This window comes from Accipiter gentilis, chromosome W, assembly GCF_929443795.1.
Source record: "Accipiter gentilis chromosome W, bAccGen1.1, whole genome shotgun sequence".
NCBI classification, from domain to species: domain Eukaryota; kingdom Metazoa; phylum Chordata; class Aves; order Accipitriformes; family Accipitridae; genus Astur; species Astur gentilis.
In genome coordinates this window covers 16,492,301-16,514,540 of record NC_064918.1, presented here as the reverse complement: position 1 = coordinate 16,514,540, position 22,240 = coordinate 16,492,301, and positions in this window count along the sequence as shown.

Genomic DNA, 22,240 nt, shown 5'->3' with positions numbered 1-22,240 from the left:
ATCTCTCTTTTTGTAGTTATTGTGATTTTTGCTATTGTAATAATTTTACCTTGTTCAGCTTGTTAAGGAAACATGGCATCCCTTATAATAGCACCGGCCAGGCCATTGTAGAACGAGCACATTGAACCTTAAAGACCCTGCTCGATCGGCTTAGGGAGGGGGAGCAGGTGGAGCCCTCCTGGTTACGGGATAAGTCACCTGTTCTCCGTACACAGCGTCTTCTGTTAACTGCGTTAACTTCATTAAATCAGACAGTTCAGGAGGACCTGGAGCAGACGGTGGCGCAACGACATTTTACGAGCATGGAAGAGAAAGGCCCCTACCCGTTGGTCCGCGTGTGTGACCCTCAGACACGCCAATGGGATGGGCCGTTTGAGCTGCGTTGTCTCGGGCAAGGATCGCTGTCATCCTTTCCTGGCTTGTGACACCTTGGGTATCCGCTACAAATTTCTGGCAGTGGATGCAAAACCAATTGGGGGGCCCGATGTGTATCCGGATGACATCCCTCTCAGAGCCCATCAATACGTGTCTTTATGGGATCCGGCTGTCATAGACGGAGCTGAAAACATTGTGTACGAACAAGTGTCAACAGAAGAGTCAGAATCGCTCACAGCCGGGAATCTGGATGCCCCAGACAGTAAGCCTTAACATCAGCATACCAACGATAAATTTTATAAAGTAATAGAAGTAATTCTTTCCCAGCCTTAACTTTCCATTTACCCCTTGTGTGAATTCTCTGTAAAGGAGCTCCTTGCTCTGCAAGGTAAATGGGACATTTACGTGTGTTTAAGATACAGTGTTTCAACTTAGTTGTAGAAATATGCTTATGCTCATAGTACTTTACACAGTTATTTCTTTGCGTAGAACTGTTCATAACCATAGAAGCTAGCTAGTCATAGGGAGGGGGAGATGTAGGGTTTGGCGTTCGGAAGATCTCGCGATGTCACGGAAAGATGGAGGGTTAGTTGCAGCCCCTATGACACATCTGTAATCCCGCCTACCCTTGTTAGTATAAAAGGAATTAACTGCGCAATAAAAAGCGGAAGTTGACGCTCACACTGTGTGTGTTATCTGTCTCTTTCCCTGGTCCGGGCTGACCAGTGATCTAATCACGGCACCTTGATATGTAGCAAACGCTACAAATATAATAGCTATTAATGTGATCTCCTTTACTTGAAAAAGTGCATTTTACATACAAGGATGTAGCTTAGTAATAATAATGTTGCTTCACCCAGGATCGTATAAGAATACAAGCCATGCAAGTTTGTAGAGATGCAGTATCTTTGCTTAAACCAACTGATACAGCCAGAATAAAATCAGACAAGCTTCTGGATATTTCTTCAGGTCTGCAATGTTGTCTGAACTACATTTCCCTCAAGCAATGTGGAGATATAATTTTCCTTTGAAGTTTAAAGTTCACAGAAAATTGGCTACAGTTATTATTTGGTCAAATCATATTTCTAAAGCCAGTTCCCATGAGTGCAAACTCATTTATTCTTTCCTTATGCTGGATTGCCAAATTTCAGTTGTGATGACTGAAAATTACATATTTACCAGTCCATAGGCAGACCACTTTTCAGAAGTCAGTAGGTAAATAATTCACTAGAGTGTCAATCAACAGAAATTGTAACTTGAGCTATAACTCCCTCCAGCACTAAGCTATTTCCTTGCACTCTTCCAATCTTGTAAAAGCAGATTTGAAAACTATTTTCAGCAGTCTGCAGATCTATCATAAGGAATAGTTTAATATTCATTATTTGACATTTACACTACAGATGGTCCCAGGAAACACAATATAGTTGTCTCAGGTTCTAAAAAGGAGATTCTCAGTGCTTTTGTAGAAGTTGTAACAGTGGAGATTTTGCTAGCTGATTGCTATGCTTCTGATTCAAAAGGTATGTTCAGATGTATAACTTCAGTGCAAGTTCAGTTAATAGAGAATGGAGACTTGTCTTGCCTAATGGAGGCACTTTGACTAAAGCATAGTTGTATATAGTAGCTTCACCTTTTTTAGAGTCACTGGCAGGAGAGACCTCTCCAAAGAACAATTCAGTCCTGCTGAGAATTAATATAACGAAGTCTCTGCTAGTGCTGATTCAAAGATAGTAGTGATACTTTCAGTCTCCCTGTTTCTTACAGTGATTGTAGCTTTGATTCTTTCTTTCCTATAGATCTTAGTTTGTTAGAAGTGTTCTGTGATGCTTGAAATATGATAGCATGGGGAATAGATGCTTTATGGATACTTCTGAACTGGGTATCCAATTTACTGCTGTTCAAAAGGAGACTGGACTTGGTAGTCAAGGTGACTTCCCCCAGGCATTAATGTAGAAATCTCTGTATCCTTCTGCGGTGACTGAATCAAGCGCTCAAGCTCTCTGTGCAACATTCCGTTTATTTCACTAAAGGATCAAACTTATATATGTTTCAACAAAGATCCAGAAAGTACTAACAGCACACAGCCAATACTACTAACACAGGAGGGCATATCTGGCCCAGCTGGGATGTTTGCCAGTCCTCAGAGCAGTTAAAGATAAAAACATTCCATAGACATACTCGTGACTGTCTTCAGCCACATCTTCCCAGGCCTACACAAGGCCATCCTCCAACCTGTCCTTGTAAAACTAGTTCTTCAAGGCTTGGCAAACATGTAGCACAACAAATTCTATTCTAACAGTCACTCTTGAAAACAAATGCCAGGTGTTCCGAGCTGCTCCCACATCTCCCCCTTTTTTGTTTAGGAACATCAGATTCATGAGGAAGGCAGCGAGGACTCTAGCTTCGAACCGACGCAATCCTCGTACTGCTCCTCAGATGATTCTGATTGCTGCAAACACACAAATGATTAATTACCCTCCAATAGCAATACGAATTCAGATACACAAATTTAAACCTTCAAACCATGTTATTGGATTTAAGCATTTAACACTATTAGACAATTCTTTGAAAAACACCTTATTCTGCTAATTTTGTATATTTCCCATTTGATCTTGTAATATCTGTGCAAGGTCTTAGATCTCTCCTGCAATATTAGTAGTAAATGCACCTTGCAAATGTGCCTTCACCTAATTCCAATCACATAACACTTTCATTCCCTTGTAAAGGAGTTACACAGAGCCCTTGTTTTGAAATTCCCAATTGCAATGTAATTTCATTCTATTTTATAATGCACTTTGTCTATCTCTATGTGATGGGTTGATCCTGGCTGGACACCAGTCACCTACCATAGCTATTCTATCACTCTCTCCTCCACAGCTGGACAGGGGAACGGGAAATGAGGTTTGCGGTCAGTTCATCACACATTATCTCTGTCGCTTCATCCGCCTCAGTGGCAGCACTCATCACACTCTTCCCCTGTTTCAGCGTGGGATCTCTGCCACAGGAGACAGTCCTCCACGAAGATCTTCAGCATGGGTCCCTTCCACGGTGTGCAGTCCTTCAGGAGCACACTGCTCCAGCTGTGGGTCCCCCACGGGGTCATAGGTCCTGCCAGAAAACCTGCTCCGTGGGCTCCTCTCTCCACAGATCTGCAGGTCCTGCCAGGATCCTGCTCCAGCACGGGCTTCCCACGGGGTCACAGCCTCCTTCAGGCACCCACCTGCTCTGGCGTGGGGTCCTCCACGGGCTGCAGGTGGATGTCTGCTCCACCGTGGACCTCCATGGGCTGCAGGGGAACAACCCGTCTCACTATGGTCTTCACCATGGGCTGCAGGGGAATCTCTGCTCCAGCACCTGGAGCACCTCCTCCCCCTCCTTCTTCACTGACCTTGGTGTCTGCAGGGTTATTTCTCTTACATGTTCTCATTCTTCAGCTGCCATTTCTGTGTGTTCCGCAACCACATTTCTCTTCCCCCTCTCTAGCCATTTGTTTTTATTATTTTTTTCTGTCTCTTCCTCTATCTCTCCTTTCTTTTTTTTTTTGTTTGTTTGGGTTTTTTTTTGTTTTTGGTTTTTTTTGTGCAAAGAGGTGCTACCACTATCACTGATTGGCTTGGCTTTGGCCAGCAGCAGGTCCGTCTTAGAGACAGCTGGCATTGGCTCTATCAGACACCGCGGAAAACCTCCAGCAGCCCCCATAGAAGCCATCCCTGTAACCCCCCCGCTACCAAAACCTTGCCACACAAACCCAATACAGCCCAAGCCAAATTACCACTGCTTCTAAAGCATCCATTCATTCTAGTATTGTTGATCAATTTGTACCTGGGTATTCATTTCAGCCGTAACATTTTTTAATACATTAGCTACTGTGTGAGCAGTCTGAACGGATTTCACAAGCACCATGGTAGCAACAGCGGCAGTAGCTACAATAATGATAGCTGATATTATAAAGGCAATGAGCCATCCTATAAATTGTTTTGGGTGACTAATTGTCTGCTTTAAAAGCCTTGATAATTGACTTAATCCTTATTCCCTTTCCCACGATTTGGTCATATTTACAGGGATCCACAATTCAGCACGACATCATATTGGCATGATTACTGTAAGACTTAGTTCAGATATATTCTTATGAGTAAAAGAGCTAAAATACCAAGGTTAATTCAGATTAGTTTCAAAAGCATGGTTACATAAAGCGATATCTAGAAATTGAGCTCCTACAAAAACATAAGGATGTGAAGTACATATCATCACCAAATCTTTGTGATTCTATACATTCTCGTGCCATCTTGCGCCACAAGCTCAGCCCAGCAATTGGTAGGTGCCAGCCTTACGTGGGTGTCCCCACAGAGGCAACGGTGGCCTCGCCGTACACCAGCCCGATGCTCTTTGGGAAAAATCCCGGTATTTATATATTTGCAGAGGAACGGGTTTCAGCACACATGGCCAGTGGGTGCCAAAAGACACCTCGACTGTAACATAGGGAGCCTATGACACATGTGCTCGCTGGCCAGGCGCGCTGCACGAGCCATAGCCACCCTGTCTATTGGTTCATGGGCTTTGTACGTGCAGCATATTGTCATCATCCAGCAGTCACGCGCCAATCATGCACACAGCTGTGCTGTGCAACAGCCTGCTGCCCGTCCTCCCCCAGTATTGCTCAGCTTTCTCATCTCCGTGGTCAGCATTCCAAGCAACAGGCAACAAACCATCCATTTTCTGTGCTGACTGAGTTTTCCTCGGCTATCTACTTCTCCCCCAGTGTTCATCCACGGACCAAAATCCCATTTTTTAACCCATCCGTATACACCCGCAAAGAAAAAAGATCAGAATTCTTACAATACTGTTGCTGGCCACTATTGCCAGGTATGCTAAAAAAGGTATTTTTTGGAGTAGGATACACGTTGCATCATCTCGCTAGCTTGTTGTTGCATTCTCTTCAAATGTCCCTATGTGATAGCTTTTTCATTCTCGATGTGCTGCTTCCTCCTCATTTGTCTCTTCTCCTTCAAATTCAGAGTCTTCATCTGCGGGATTGGGTTGTCTGGGTGGTTTCGCCAGCTCATGATATGGCTTCACATGTTTAGCTGGAATCCACTTGGTTCCTGTGGGAAGAAGAACACAAGCATACCCTCGCCCCCAAGTGATTAGTTCCACAGGTCCATTCCAACCAGGTCCACTAAAAGGATCTTTATACAGTACTTTAGGTCTGTGTGAAATAGAATCCGGAGTTTTAAAATGCCGATCTATCGCTGTGCTGGCCATTAAGTCTGGTGAGCGATTTAAAAAATTCAACGTAAACATAGCATTATCTAGCTGTTCTTGTGGTGGCATATTCCCCCTTTTTTGTTTATGCAACATGGACTTTAAAGCATGATGCGCACGCTCAATTATTGCTTGTCCAGTAGGTGAATGTGGAATTCCTGTCACATGGGATACTTGCCACTGTTGCAAAAATAATTGAGTAGATTTAGCTACATACCCTGGACCGTTGTCAGTTTTAATGGTTTGAGGAACCCCCATAATTGCAAAGCATCGTGACCAATGTCGTTGTACATCACGTGCCCTTTCTCCAGAATGAGCAGTAGCACTGTCCACTGATAACGCTGCATAGGCTCAGCATTATTTACACTAGACACTGAAAAGGCAAAATGTGCACAATCATCAAGATGTAAAGGAATCGTGAAGAAGCAATCTTTTAAATCAATGACTTGTAATTCCCATTCTTTAGGGATCATTCCAGGATTTGGCGTTCCCGGCTGAGTAATCCCCATAGGTTGTAACACTGCATTTATCGCTCGTAAGTCCTGCAATAATCGCCATTTTCCCGACTTTTTTTGGAATAACAAAAATCGGTGTATTCCATGGACTAGTTGAAGTGACAATGTGTCCTTGCTGCAACTGCTCTTGAATTAATTTCTGTGCTTGTATCAATTTGTCCCCTTTTAATGGCCACTGATCGACCCAAACAGGCGCAGAAGTCAGCCATGTAAGTTTGAGCAGGGGTTTTACATCAGTGACCCTTAGGATAAATTTTAATTGACTGTGGTTAGAGTAATGTGCCATTGTTTCAATAAGTCTCTGCCCCACAAATTTACAGATGAGTCAAGTACATAAGGCTGAATCCATGCTTCATGCTTCTCAGGCCCCTTTACTGACAAAAGTTTGGCACTTTGCATGGGCTGTCGAGTGCCTCCTATACCAACAATTGTAGAAAGAGCTATTTGCAATGGCCACGAAGTTGGCCAGTCCTGTTTTGATATTACAGAAACATCTGCTCCGGTATCTAGCAATCCCGAAAACCATCTACCCTCAATTTGCAATTTTAAAATCGGCTGTTGCTGTGTTATTTCCTGTGACCACAATACAAAAGGACTCCCAGTGCTATCAAAGCTACCGTCGCCTCGATTATTTTGCATGTTTTGAGGTACCCAACAAGGAAGCAATATTAATTGAGCTATCTTTGTGTTTGCTGGAATTGTACATGGAATTTGCAGTGAAACTAGCATGATTTTAATTTCCCCTTGATAATCTGAATCAATAACTCCAGGGTATACAATTATCCCCTGTGTCGTAGCACTAGATCGTCCAATTATCAATCCTAACATGCCATCAGGCAAAGGTCTGAATATTGCGGACCCCACAATATAAATTCTCTGTTCTTTTATTGAGAGGTCGGCTGCTGTTGCCAAATCCAGCCCAGCACTCCCTGTAGTTGAGGGCTGGAGGCCATAGATGGTTCTTGCGTGCTGCCTGTTTGTGTAGCAGTCCCATCGGTTAGTGGTGCCTCCACTGAATTCCAGACCCTGTTGGTTTGCGGGGCACCAGGTCTCGCACCCCTCCTGTAGTTTCCCTGGAAGAGATTACCTTCTTTGTCAAATTTTGATTTGTATTGATTCGCCCAATGATATCCTTTACTACAATGAGGGCAGAAGTGATTTACAGGTTTATCACGTTTGGATTTCTGTCGCTTATGACATTGCTTAGCCATATGTCCCAATTTTCCACAGTCAAAGCATTTCACAGTAACTTGATTAACATTTAGTTGCTGTGACAGTGCAGCAGCTAACATGTTAGCTCTATGAGTGTCTGTCCCTGTGTTTTGACATATCTTAATATAGTGCCCAATGTCAGTAGCTCTTCCTCCACCTGATTTCAGTGCAGCCTGACAGTCCGTATTTGCATTCTCATAAGCCAATTGAAATAATAATGCTTTGGCAGCTTCCTGATTTTCTACCTGCCGTGTTATCGCAGCTTGAAGGCGATCAATAAAAGATACATACGGTTCCTGAGAGCCCTGTCGTATAGAGGCAAATGAAGTGGTACTTTGCCCAGTTTCAGGTACACGTCTGTGATGGGTTAACTCTGGTTGGACGCCAGGTGCCCACCAAAGCCGTTCTATCACTCCCCCTCCTCAGCTGGGCAGGGGAGAGAAAATATAACAAAGAGCTTGCAGGTCGAGATAAGGACAGGAGAGATCATTCACCAATTACTGTCACGGGCAAAACAGATTCAGCATGGGGAAAATTAACCCAATTTATTACAAATCAACCAGAGTAAGGTAATGAGAGATAAAACCAAATCTCAGAACACCTTCCCTCCACCCCTCCCTTCTTCCTGGGCACAACTTCACTCCTGGATTCTTTACCAAAACCCCCCCAGCGGCACAGGGGAACGGGGAATGGGGGTTACGGTCATTTCATCACACGTTATCTTCTGCTGCTTCATCCTCCTCAAGGGGAGGGCTCATCACACTCTTCCCCTGCTCCAGCGTGGGGTCCCACCCATGGGACACAGTACTCCACGAACTTCTCCAACGTGGGTCCTTCCCATGGGCTGCAGTTCTTCACAAACTGCTCCAGCGTGGGACCTTTCCATGGCGTGCAGTCCTTCAGGAGCACACTGCTCGAGCGTGAGTCCCCCACGGGGTCACAAGTCCTGCCAGAAAACCTGCTCCGTGGGCTCCTCTCTCCACAGATCCGCAGGTCCTGCCAGGAGCCTGCTCCAGCGCGGGGATCCCACGGGGTCACAGCCTCCTTCGGGCACCCACCTGCTCTGGCGTGGGGTCCTCCACGGGCTGCAGGTGGATATCTGCTCCACTGTGGACCTCCCTGGGCTGCAGGGGGACAGCCTGCCTCACCATGGTCTTCACCACGGGCTGCAGGGCAATCTCCGCTTCGGCGCCTGGAGCATCTCCCCCCCCTCCTTCTTCACTGACCTTGGTGTCTGCAGGGTTGTTTCTCTTACATGTTCTCACTCCTCTCTCCGGCTGCCGTTTCTGTGCTGCTGCAACTTTTTTTCCTTCTTAAATCTGTTATCCCAGAGGCGCTACTACTGTCGCTGATTGGCTCGGCCTTGGCCGGCGGCGGGTCCGTCTTAGAGCCGGCTGGTATAGGCTCTCTCTCGAACACAGGGGAAGCTTCCGGCAGCTTCTCACGGAAGCCACCCCTGTAACCCCCCCTGCTACCAAAACCTTCCCACACAAAGCCAATACAACGTCGTATAGCCACGATTGCAATATGAGCGGCTTGATCGAAAACTTACTTTGGCAAAGCTGCTTGTGCCTGAGGTGTAATGCAAGGCCCTGTTCCTTGTAACATGTTTCGATCTATAGCTATCCCTGATGACAAGTTCTCCATAATTTGTTCCACTGACAAATCATTGTATTCTAATTGCCATACAGAATACTGAGCAGAAGTCAGCACCATTTTCATAAGCAATTTCCAGTCCCAAGGAGTCATAGGATAAGTTCCTCCAATTGCTTCCACTAGTCCCATTGTAAATGAATTGTGTAACCCATTTTCACGAATTAATTTCCGTAATTCTTTTATCATTTCATAAGGTAAACCGTCATGCTGTGGTGGAGTATGGGGTTTGTGTATAACAGGAAAAGTGAACATGGTATCACCTTGCTGTAGAGCTTTTTCTCGACAGCGTTGCATCAAGCGATGTGTATTTTTCCCCAAATCATTAAATGAATCATCACATTTAGCATCAAAGTCTGTTGAAGGCGGAGCTGAGGGCACTATAATGTTTTCTCCGCACAGCTGTAAAGCAGGAGCCACAGGATTAGACAGAGGCACAGAGTTAGAAGGATTAGTAGGAGAAGGAGATACAGGCAGTGCAGCAAAGCCAGGTTCTGTTTTAAATTCTGCAAACCCTGGAGAGGGAGTACCAGGCGATTGGGGTGGGTGGGTGTGGGACGGTGGTGGCACAGGCCACGGGAGGCAGCGGTGGTGAAGGGGGTGCAAAAGTGGCGGGAGGCAGCGGCGGGGCGGCGTGGACCTGTATGCGGAGGTGAGGGTCGGCAACCCCGCGGAGTCCATGCTGCCCGCCCGCTGCCTGCCTGTCTGCCTGCTGGTGGGATATGTGCGTTAACGGTGTTAGTGCAGGCGGTGGTGGAGATAATGAGGGATATAAATCCGGCTCTTTTTCAGAGTCCACCCTGCCTGATACAAAAGAATTATTATCAGAATCAGAATCCTGCTCATTAGCGGCCTGCTTACAGACTGTCTCCTCAAAAGCAGTATCAGGCTGTATTGGTATGATTTTCACTGTCGGCTGTAAATGCACCAGTGCAGCATAAATAAATCTCCATGTCATAATTAAATTTTCTGATACACCAAAGGCCAAAGTTTTTTGCGTTTGTAAATGCTCCCTGACTCTTTTCCAAACCTTGCTATCAAAAGTTCCCTTTGTGGGAAACCAGTTACAATTATCCTTTACCCATATTAAAAGCAAAGCAATTTGTCCCTCTGTTACTTTATACCCAGAGGCCCTTAAAATATGTATTGGTTTTGTGTGGCAAGGTTTTGGTAGCGGGAGGGGGGGGTTACAGGGGTGACTTCTGTAAGAAGCTGCTGGAAGCTTCCCCTGTGTCTGACAGAGCCAATCCCAGCCGTCTCTAAGACAGACCCGCCACCGGCCAAGGCCGAGACAATCAGCGATAGTGGTAACGCCTCTGTAATAACATTTCTAAGAAGGAAAAAAAGTTGGGACAGACGGAAACAGCCGCCAGAGTGAGGAGTGAGAACATGTAAGAGAAACAAGCCTGCGGACACCAAGGTCAGTGAAGAAGGAGGGGGAGGAGATGCTCCAGGCGCCGGAGCGAAGATTCCCCTGCAGCCTGTGGTGAAGACCCTGGTGAGGCAGGCTGTCCCCCTGCAGTCCAGGGAGGTCCATGGTGGAGCAGATCTCCACCTGCAGCCCGGGGAGGACCCCACGCCGGAGCAGGTGGGTGCCCGAAGGAGGCTGTGACCCCGTGGGAACCCCGTGCTGGAGCAGGCTCCTGGCAGGACCTGTGGATCTACAGAGAGGAGCCCACGGAGCAGGTTTTCTGGCAGGACTTGTGACCCCGTGGGGGACCCACGCTGGAGCAGTTTGTGAAGAACTGCAGCCCGTGGGAAGGACCCAAGTTGGAGAAGTTCGTGGAGGACTGTCTCCCGTGGGAGGGACCCCACGCTGGAGCAGGGGAAGAGTGTGATGAGCCCTCCCCTTGAGGAGGATGAAGCGGCAGAAAATAACGTGTGATGACCATAAACCCCATCCCTGTCCCCCTGTGCCACTGGGGGTTTTTTGGTAGAGAATCCAGGAGTGAAGTTGTGCTTGGGAAGAGAGGACGGGTGGGGGGAAGGTGTTCTGAGATTTGGTTTTATCTCTCATTACCTTACTCTGGTTGATTTGTAATAAATTGCGTTAATTTTCCCCATGCTGAATCTGTTTTGCCCGTGATGGTAATTGGTGAATGATCTCTCCTGTCCTTATCTCGACCCGCAAGCTCTTTGTTATATTTTGTCTCCCCTGCCCAGCTGAGGAGGGGGAGTGATAGAATGGCTTTGGTGGGCACCTGGTGTCCAGCCAGTGTCAACCCATCACAAATGTGCTGCAAAGCGTTTAAGTAGAGCTTATGCTCCTGGGAAACTGATTGCCGCATGCTACCACAATCTTGCAACTCACCCGTTCCACAGGGGTTGCTGTTACCTATTTTCTCAGAGTCGTGGCCACTTCTCCAAAACTCTCCCCATTATATTACATGGTCTCCGCAGTGAAGGGGAATCATGTCTTTTCTTCTTCTCTTGATCACGTCATTTTCTTCTCTGTATTGGGTCTGGCTGAGATGGAGTTAGTACTCCCTATAGCAGCCCTCATAGCACTGTGCCATGCAGCTCTGTAGCTAGAAAGGTGTTGATAACACACCAGTGTTTTGGCTACTGCTGAGCAGTGCTGGCACAGCATCAAGGCTGTCTCTCCAACATTTTTGCCCTCCCCTCAATGGCAGGCTGGGGCAGGGCAAGATCTTGGGACGGGACATAACCAGGACAGCTGACCTAAACTAACCAAACAGATATTCCATACCATATGACGTCAGCTCAGATATAAAAGCTAAGTGAAGGGAGACGGAGAGGGGGGCATTTTTGTCTTCCGGAGCAAGCACTACGCGTACTGGAGCCCTGCTTCCCAGGAAGTGGCCAGACATCGCCTGCTGATGGGAAGTAGAGAGTAACATCATTTGTTTTTTCTTTGCTTTCGCGCGCGACCTTTGCTATCATTTTATTAAACTGCCCTTATCTTGACCCACGAGCCTTTCGTTATATTTTTCTCTCCCCCGTTCCAGCTGAGGAGGGGGAGTGATAGAGCGGCTTTGGTGGGCACCTGGCATCCAGCCAGGGTCAACCCACCACATTCTCTTAATCGTGCCAGCTTCTTCTCTCCATCACGTCTTCTTCTCTCCATCACGTCGGGGTCACCATCTGCGGAGACTCAATCAAGCGCTCAAGCTCTCTGTGCAACATTCCGTTTATTTCACTAAAGGATCAAACTTATATATGTTTCAACAAAGATCCAGAAAGTACTAACAGCACACAGCCAATACTACTAACACAGGAGGGCATATCTGGCCCAGCTGGGATGTTTGCCAGTCCTCAGAGCAGTTAAAGATAAAAGCATTCCATAGACATACTCGTGACTGTCTTCAGCCCCATCTTCCCAGGCCTACACAAGGCCATCCTCCAACCTGACCTTTTGAAACTAGTTCTTCAAAGGCTTGGCAAACATGTAGCACAACAAATTCTAACAGTCACTCTTGAAAACAAATGCCAGGTGGTCTGAGCTGCTCCCACATCTATGTACCTTAGAAACCTAAGTTAAAATTCCATTAAAATTAATAGGATTTCGGAATCTAAACTGTTTAGATGTTTCAAAAAACCCTAATGGGAACCTACCTACTTGCAACATTAAGCATATAATTTTTTTTAAAATATCCAGTCCCAAATGACATTCATCAAGAATAACATGCTATTAAGAAACAACATCAAATTACAGCTTGTTATTACTTTCAGAACTATAAAGTAATCTAATAGTGCAAATCCCTTGTGTAAACACAGTTACAACTATAAATCTTATTACCCTACCAAAGAGTCTGACTCTTAACTCCACCTCAATTTCTCTTTATGCTCTTGCATAATTTCTTTAAGCAGTAGGCATTACTGTTCCCCCGCTTTTTCCCCCCATCCTTCTTTGCTTTCCTTATCAACTTGAGAAGCTTTTCATGGCAAGTTCTGTCTGTGTATTCATGCAGGATTTCCCAAAGAGTTTATTTGGGCATATCTGCCATATTAACATAAAAATAAAATATTTGACATGAGCTTCTTAACAGTAACTGGATTAGAGTTGGGCATTATTCACACCGGTAAAACACTACATACCTTCAGAAAGAATGGCGTCCTACTTGTGGCAGTACACCCCACCCCCCCACCCCCCCCCCCCCACCCCCCCCAGGAAACGAAACTTCTCCAGGCAGGGAGGAAAGGAAAAAAAACCCAAACCCTAGAGGCCGCAGGTTGAAATTTGAACTGACCAATTGAGATGTGCCAGGTACGCTGAAGTGACCTTTTGGTCAATGGGGATTAAAATGGCCACAGATCAGATTCATCGAGGGTATAAACGGGGTTCTGCCGGAGGACGTTTTGGAACCAGTCCTTCTCGGAGCAGCGGGTCTGCAGTTGGGGAACCCCCCTTGGGTCGGGGCACCGCCCTAGGTAACTCCTTGAGGTTGAGAGCCCTCAGCTTTTAGGTGAGTGACATGCGCATTGAGTCATCATTTTAAATCTTAAGAATTCTTATGTTGGCTGTATAGTACTAATTCCCCTTACATCATTGAGCCTGTGGTTTACAAATGTTACTGGAGTTTTAACTAACTTTTTACTGAAGAATAAATCTGAGCTTTAACACCTGTTGGATTTGCTTGTGCGTGCCTCCATAACACTACTCTAGCAGTTATCGTTGGGAGTATTCAGGAAATGATTGAATTTGATATCTATACTTATATACAGAATGAAACACATTTATGCATTTGCGGAGGAACGGGTTTCGGCACATGTGGCCAGCAGGTGCCAAAAGACACCTCGGTTGCAACATAGGGAGCCTATGACACATGCGCTCGCTGGCCAGGCGCGCTGCACGAGCCATAGCCACCCTGTCTATAGGTTCATGGGTTTTGTACGTGCGGCATATTGTCATCATCCAGCAGTCACACGCCGACCATGCTCACAGCTGTACCGTGCAACAGCCCGCTGCCCGTCCTCCCCCAGTATTGCTCAGCTTTCTCATCTCCGTGGTCAGCACTCCAAGCAACAAGCAACAAACTATCTGCTTTCTGTGCTGACTGTGCTTTTCTTGGCTATCTACTTCTCCCCCAGTGTTCATCCATGGACCAAAATTCCATCTTTTAACCCCTCCATATACAGAGGCAAATTTGCTTTGAGAAATTTGGAGATAAAACAATTCGGCGTATAACCTTAACTGCATTCTCAGTCTCAGTACTCTGCCAAGAAAGGAAGATGTGATATAAGGGTCTTCTCTTCTGCTGAAGGCATTTGCAGCTGCGTATCAAGTAAAATTTGTCTGTGCTGAATTAATGCACAAACATGGCCACACTAAGACCAGTAGAGAGAAGATCCAGGCCCAATGTCCATTATTTACCCAAATCTCTGCATGTGGTTTCTTCCTATAGATTTTTAGTGTCTCATCTACACACTGACCACTAATTTATTTTCACAGAATCATAGAACAGTTAAGGTTGAAGGCACCTCTTGTCTAGTCCACCCATCCTGCTCAGGGCAGGGTCACCTACAGCAGGTTGCCCAGGGCCGACCAGTCTGGTTTTGAGTATCTCCAAGGATGGAAACTCCACATCCCTCTCTGAGCAACCTGTTCCAGTGATCAATCACCATTATAGGAAAAAAAAAGAAAAAAAGGTTATGTTTAAGTGGAATTTCCTGTATTTCAGTTTGTGGTCATTTCCTCTTGTCCTTTCACTTGATACCACTGAAATAAGTCTAGTTCAATCTTCCTCACTCTTTCCCATCAGGTATTTATACACATTGATAAGATGCCTCCTGAGCCTTCTCTTCTCCAGGCTAAACAATCCCAGAACTTGAGTATTAAATTCCAATTCCTGATCACCTTCAATTACCTAGAGTAATGTGCTGGTGCAGAAATTGCTTTTAAAAACAAAAAGCCTTTACAGGCTGAAATTCGAGGCTGAAATTTGAGGTTGAAATTTAAATCTGCTCTGGGATATCTGACTGACAAAAGCATGCACATTTGCAGCACAGACACTCTTGTGTTAGAAGCTACACCTTGCAACAGTGAAAATGATCCTGTATCATATCCCTTGAGAGCAGTGATAAACTGTACTTAGTTGATTACAGGTTAAAGGAATATTGAAAGCAAAAAGGAAGAAAGAAATGGAAGGAAGATTTCCTTTAAAGGAGACCATTAAGATCAGCTCTTTACTTCTTGCTATACAAGGAAAAATTTAACCCACAAATGAAACCAAGCATGACTTAGTAGGAATGAGAAAGGTAATACAGAGAAGATTCTGTAGCAGGAGATCTAGTTCAATAAATTGAACTTCAAACAGTTATTAAAAGACCAAGAAGAAAAATTGAATGTTGACTCAAAGAGTATTTCAGCTAAAGACAGAATTTTCAAATTATGCAGAAACCAATCACACAAAAAAAAAAGACAGGATAGATTAAAAATTATTGCAGATAGTTACAGGTCAATACAGCCGAGCAGACACCATAAAGCTGCCTGTCCTGGCTGGAAATATTATTTATCTTTCCAATAGCATAAACTAGATAGCACTTAGTCCTATAGAAACATATAAAAGCATGCTGTGTCCTTCTACCTCTTTGCCTTCTTCAAGGATTTTTAGAAAAGTTTTTAAATAAACCCCTTTTTTTTTATTTTCCTTATAGGAAATCTGTTACTGGTTGTGAGTGGTCCACCCAGATCATCTTCAAAAGCTGAGGAAACAATTGTTAACCTCACAGAAACAGCAGTCATCTTCAAACTCCAGCTTCAACACCAATGCGTTAGTTACCAGGCTGAATAGTAAGGCAGACTTTAGACTGCCTTCCTTCACTCTGAATTAGATATGAATAATCCCTTTAATTCTAAACTCCTGCTCCTGTAGGAGTATATAGTAAGGTTCACAACTTCCTCCCTTTGCATCATAACATGCATTGATAAATGTATTAATAGCATCCATACACTAACTCCTTGCAGCTTATAATTATTCTTAGCCTATTTCTAGATGTGCGACAGCCAAGTTTTCCAAGAAACTCATTTCTGAAAATTCCTTTTGCCATGTATTTACCAGAAAAACTTTACATAATTTGTCAGTATACTAGAGAATGGCTGCAGCACAATCCCTGTAATCATTACTGGCCTCCATTTACTAACATCCTCCAACAGTTCATGGTCCAGGGTTTCCAGAATCAGAATAAGATGGGCTTCTTTAATACTATCTGAAACGTCTCCTGTGGTCAACCAGCTACAAGATGATCAGCCCTGACAGGAATTCTCCCTGAGGATTCACCTGACAAATGTCTCAAACCAAATCCACCTAGACCTGTCTGAGCTCCTTCTCATTTCTGTAACATTCTTGATATAACAGCCTGTATTAGATTTGCAAAGGCAGTGCTACCTGCACTTGCCATCCTTGCACAATAGCAAAAGAGGGGGGAGCAGTTACCTGTTTTCCTCTACCAGTCTCAGACCCATTGTGGGATTCAACTCTATCACTATAAAGTATTATCCAGGAATACCTAAGTAAGTTTCAGTAATGGAATCACAGGAACATTCCTCCCTTAGCAATTACCTGTCCTTTCTTTATAAGGGATTTCTTATGTTTTGCTTTATGGTGACTGGCTTTCTTGCTTTTGGTGGGAATAACACTCTGTGGGAAGACAAAGGATGTGACACCCCACCCCCACTATTTCAACTGTGGGTCTCACCTGCTGTTCCCTGGTCTCATGCACTGAGGACTTCACATTAGTTGTTTTGTTCATTTCTAATTCATAGTTTTTAGGATCCTCAGCCTGTATTTCCTGAAGGTCTTGTCTCAGTGGGGTTCTGGTGCACTACTAGAATATAAAGTATGCAGAGTTACATACTGCTTGCAACCAGTCTGGTTTTGATGCTACCTCAAGTTTTCTCATTGCTAACTTACTTCACTTTGACACTTCTACCAATTTGATAAGTTTCTTCCTCCATGAAAAAGCAGTTCTTGTGCAATCTCTCCTGCAAGCTTTCTTGGGGCTGACTATGCTTATTACACCCAGTTTTGTTCCACAGGACATTATTCTTTTGTACCAGACCAGACTTTGTGCTAACTCAGTGCAAACTTCACAGGCCTCCTACTTTGGTGCACTTCGGTTATATTACTGGTTGAGGATGGCTCATTTTGAATGAGCTCTAGCATAGGATGCACTGGAAAGCCACATTCATTGCTTCCATCAGAGATATACAGCCAGTATGTGTGGTCTCTACAGAGCCAGTAGGCCAAGTTGTCAGTAGACTCTCTCACAAACAGCTGACTTCAAGCGTTGCTCTTGCCTCAGGAAAAAACCCTCAATGGAGCTCCAGAATAAGGAAAGATTCATCTGCTTCTGAGATAAAAGGAGCAGGTGTCTTCTCCAATGTCAGAAAACCTGAGTACAGAAGGGATATCAGGAGAGACTTCTGCATGACCAAGCAGACACTATTAATATTGAAGCTATTTCTCCTGTCTGAAAGGAACAGATCTATCTACACCCCAACAACTTGGTGCAACATGACCCTATATAGATACAAGAAAGTTTCAGAGTCTTCCCATCTCCTCCTCTCCATTTTAATTTTGGGAAAGGCTGCTTAGGCAGTTCCATTCCAAGTCAACACTTGCAGTCTCATAATCTGAAACAACAGTACAGATAGAATTTCATAGATCAGTCACTCACTTGAAGGTGTGTCCTGGTTTCAGATGGGATAGAGTTGATCTTTCTAGTAGCTGGTACAGTGTTATGTCTTGGATTCAGTAGGAGAAGAATGTTGATAACACACTGATGTTTTCAGTTGTTGCTTGTGGACACATATTTAGCTAACGGTCACAAGAGCATTCCAGACGCTTTTAGAAGGCCTTGAACAGAATAAACAAGAAGACAAAAAATGAAAGATGCCAATTAGAAGAACACAGGTGCACATTCCACGATAAAGGGAACTTGGCACAAAGAACCACACATTCCATGATAAAGGGATCTTGGCACAAAGAACCTCAATTCGGCAGTTTATCTTGACCAATCAGACTGAGAAAAGTTTCGCATGTTTTAGTTGGTATAGCCAATTATGTCCTATGTTTATGCGCGTGGACAGTATCGATGTAACCAATCATATTCTATGCTTGTGCGCGTGGACAGTGACTTTGCAGAATATGTGACTATAAGTATGTGTGTGTTTTAGCAATAAAGGGTCGTCTGTCGTCTGCTTTCAAGATTTCAGGCGTCCATCTACTTCAATCTCCTCAAATGGTGACCCCGAGGTGATTGCGGGCCGAGAAAATGCTGGAATTGCTGGAGGTGCGTCTGGAGGAGACTCTAGCTGAACGATCATCTAGCCAGCTGGACTGAGCGGACAACATTCTCCCGGGAGATCAATCACCCTGCTCGTTTAGAAGTAAGGTGAGCGGCTAGAAAGATTAAAATGGGTGCCCAGATGTCTGTGGAAGAAGGGGCAATTGTACGAATGCTTTCGCATATCCTCTCCACGAGAGGGATTAAGTATGATTCAAATAATTTACGTATGATGCTGAAGTGGCTTAAGGACCATGGTGCCCCCACTTCGAATGTAGAAGTCTTTGAAGTTAAAAATTGAGAAGAAATGGGAAAAGTAATTTGGGACTTTGTATCGCGTGGGGACGTGAAGGCTCAGAAAATCTCTGCTACATGGAGATTGGTGCTGGAAATGTTGAAAGCCCTTAAGGCAGAAAAGGAGGTGGCTGCCACTGCAAAAATTTCAATTGAAGTTACCCCGGAAAGAAAGGAAAGTGTGTGTAGCGAGTTGGTAAATAATTCGGACAGTGATGAGGAATTAAACACCGAGGGAGATGTCATTAATGGAGGCAACGATCAACCTTTAAGTAACCTGCCTCTTGAGCAGAGACCTATCCCCTCTGCACCTCCCTATGAGGCAGATACATCCCCAGGAGAAGCTATAAAAAACCGATGGAAGGACATAAATGATAAAATGTTAACCGAAGGTCTAAATCCTGTGGCTTTTCCAGTTACAGTCAGGCAGGACGCCCCAAACGTGTGGCAACCTTTCAATTGGGATTTAATAAAAGAAGTACGGAAAACAGTAATGGCTAATGGACTGTCTGCTCCGTTTAGTCAGGCATGATTGGAGAATATATTTACTGGTCAAATTTTAACGGGCTTTGACTGTACACAGTTGGCTACAATGATTTTGACCCCGACTCAGTGTCTATTATGGAAGGTGAAATGGGCAGAATTATGTGATTTAGCAGCACTAAGAAATTTCGACCGCCCAGAAGGAGATCCGCGGTATATGATCACTGCTGCACAAATGATGGGGACTGGTGACTTTGCAGATGTTAATAGGCAAGCAAGGCTACCGGTGGAAGCATTACAAGAATCAGCTTCCTTAGCTCTGAAGGCAATGGTAACCTTGCCTGAAGCTGGAAAGCCAGAACAATCATTTACAAGTATAAGGCAGGGTAATACGGAACCTTACATGTCCTTTATTGATCGTCTGCGAGATGCTATTGAAAAGCAAATAGATAATGCTGATGCCAAAGAAGCATTGATAATAAAATTGGCCGTGGAAAATGCAAATGCAGACTGTAAAAAAATATTACAATCGATGCCAGGAAGAGTGACACTAGTGGACATGATAGAGGCCTGTAACAAAGTTGGGTCTTTGGAGCATAAAACTACATTAATGGCCAATGCTTTTGCTGTAGCCATGCGAATGGATACAAAAAAATGTTAAGAAATGCTATAAATTTGGACAACTGGGACATTTGCAATTTCAGTGTAAAGAGGGGCGAAACAAAGTGGAAGTTGGGCCTAAAATATGCCCTCGTTGTCATAAAGGGAGACATTATGCTAACCAATGTAGATCTCGTTTCACAAATGAAGGTGTAGCTCTGCCACCTCGAGGTACCCTGTTGCTGGGAAACTACAAGAAGAGTGCGAGGAGCGGTGCGATGACCCCAACAGCTCCGAAAGGATCCCAGAACGGCGCCAAGAAGGATGTCTGGCAGAATTGCCAGCCCGAACAGCTGGAAGTGCCGGAGTGGATGTCTCAACAATAGAAACCATTCTGCTATGGAACTCTCAGGTACACCGTGTGCCAGTAAACGCACAAGGACCATTAGGTAATGGGCTTAGTGCCCTGTTGTTGGGACGGTCTAGTATAACATTACAAGGAATTTTTGTGCTTCCCGGGGTGATTGATGCGGACTACACAGGTCGCATTTATGCTATGCTTTGGACACCATCTCCACCAGTATCGATACAGGAAGGAAGCAGAATTGCACAGCTGGTCCCTTTTAAAGCAAATGTACCATGTAAGGTTAATCAACAGCGTGGCAATGCAGGGTTTGGATCTACGGGATTAGAAGCTCAAATTATGTGGTCAATGGAGATCAATAAAACAAAACCTAGTATATCGGTAGAGTTACAAAATGCAAAGAACAGGCCAGAAAAAATAAAATTACAAGCATTAGTGGATACTGGAGCAGATGTAACGGTTCTGTCGTGGGAGGACTGGCCTGTCACTTGGGAGCTTTCTGAGATGGATTCAAAACTGTTCGGTGTGGGAGGATTATCAAAAACTCGACAAAGCAAATATATGATTCAATTGATTTGTCAAAATTCAGTTTCTTATATCAAACCTTATGTAACCAATATCCCTATGAACCTGATAGGCAGGGATGCATTAAGTCAAATGGGATGTGTGCTTAGTACAGGAGACAATTTTGTGGCACGGCCATTGACGGGCGACCATGCCTAAAACTGAAATGGAAAACAGAGGAACCGGTTTGGGTAGATCAATGGCCGCTGACTGAATCTAAGGTCGCCATCTTGAAACAGTTAGTACAGGAGCAATTGGAACAAGGGCACTTGGTGAATACCACGAGCCCTTGGAATACACCAGTTTTTGTCATTCCAAAAAAATCTGGGAAATGGAGACTGTTGCATGATTTAAGAAAAATAAATGAGGTAATGGAAAATATGGGAGCCCTTCAATTAGGGTTACCCATGCCTACTATGATTCCACAAGGATGGAACATTTTGATTATCAATTTAAAAGATTATTTCTTTACAATATATTTAGACCCGAATGATGCAGAAAAATTTTCCTTTTCTATCCCCACCATAAACAAACAGGAACCCATGGAAAGTTATCATTGGGTAGTTCTGCCACAAGGAATGAAAAATTCTCCAACCATATGCCAATCCTATGTATCCCAAGCTGTAAAAGGGTTTAGACAACAAAATTCAGACTTGACTATTTATCACTATATGGATGATATCTTGATAGCAGGGAAAAGAGATTTATCCGAAAAGCTCAAAGAATTGACTACACAATTTTCTGATTTTGGATTAAAAATAGCACCAGAAAAAGTACAAAAAGTGCAACCATGGAAATATTTAGGCTGGAAGATTTTAGAAAAAAACTATAGTTCCACAAAAACTGGAAATTACAGACAAGATTGAAACATTGAATGATGTGCAAAAATTACTGGGGACAATCAATTGGGTTCGAACACTGTTGGGAATAGATAATGAGCTTCTGACCCCTTTATTTGAAATGTTACGAGGCAACACTACCTTAATGGCACCTCGGCAATTGACCCCTCAAGGTAAACCAGCATTACAACAGATAGCAGATATAATATCCCAGAGTCAGGCTTTTAGGATTAAAGAAAATCTTGACATTAATCTTAGCATTTTAAACCGAGAAAAACAACCCCTCGGGATTATATATCAATGGGAGGGGAGTCACAAAGACTTGCTAATAATAGAATGGATCTTTTTAGCTCACCAGGCCCGAAAAACCATATTTTCTCAAATTGAAATGATTTCAGAATTAATTATAAAGGGGAGACGTCGGATTATTGAGATTTGTGGACAAGAACCACACACGATTGTCGTTCCTTTGACTCAAGGATATTTACAATGGTGTCTACAGAATAGCCTAACCCTACAAATTGCTCTTGCAGATTTCGAAGGAAAGATAGATATTCATCTTCCTGCACACAAAATGTTTACCTTGCTACAGAATATACAACTAGAAGAAAAAGAATTGTGTGCAGAGTTACCTACTGATGGTCCTACAGTATTTACGGATGGCAGTGGAAAAACAGGAAAGGCAGTAGTAGTTTGGAAAGAAGGTCAGGTATGGAAAAATCACATTGTCACATGTGAAGGCTCCCCCCAAGTGGTGGAACTTCAAGCTGTAATAGAAGTATTTAAAAAGTGGCAGGATATTGTGGTCAATATTATTGCTGATTCTTTAT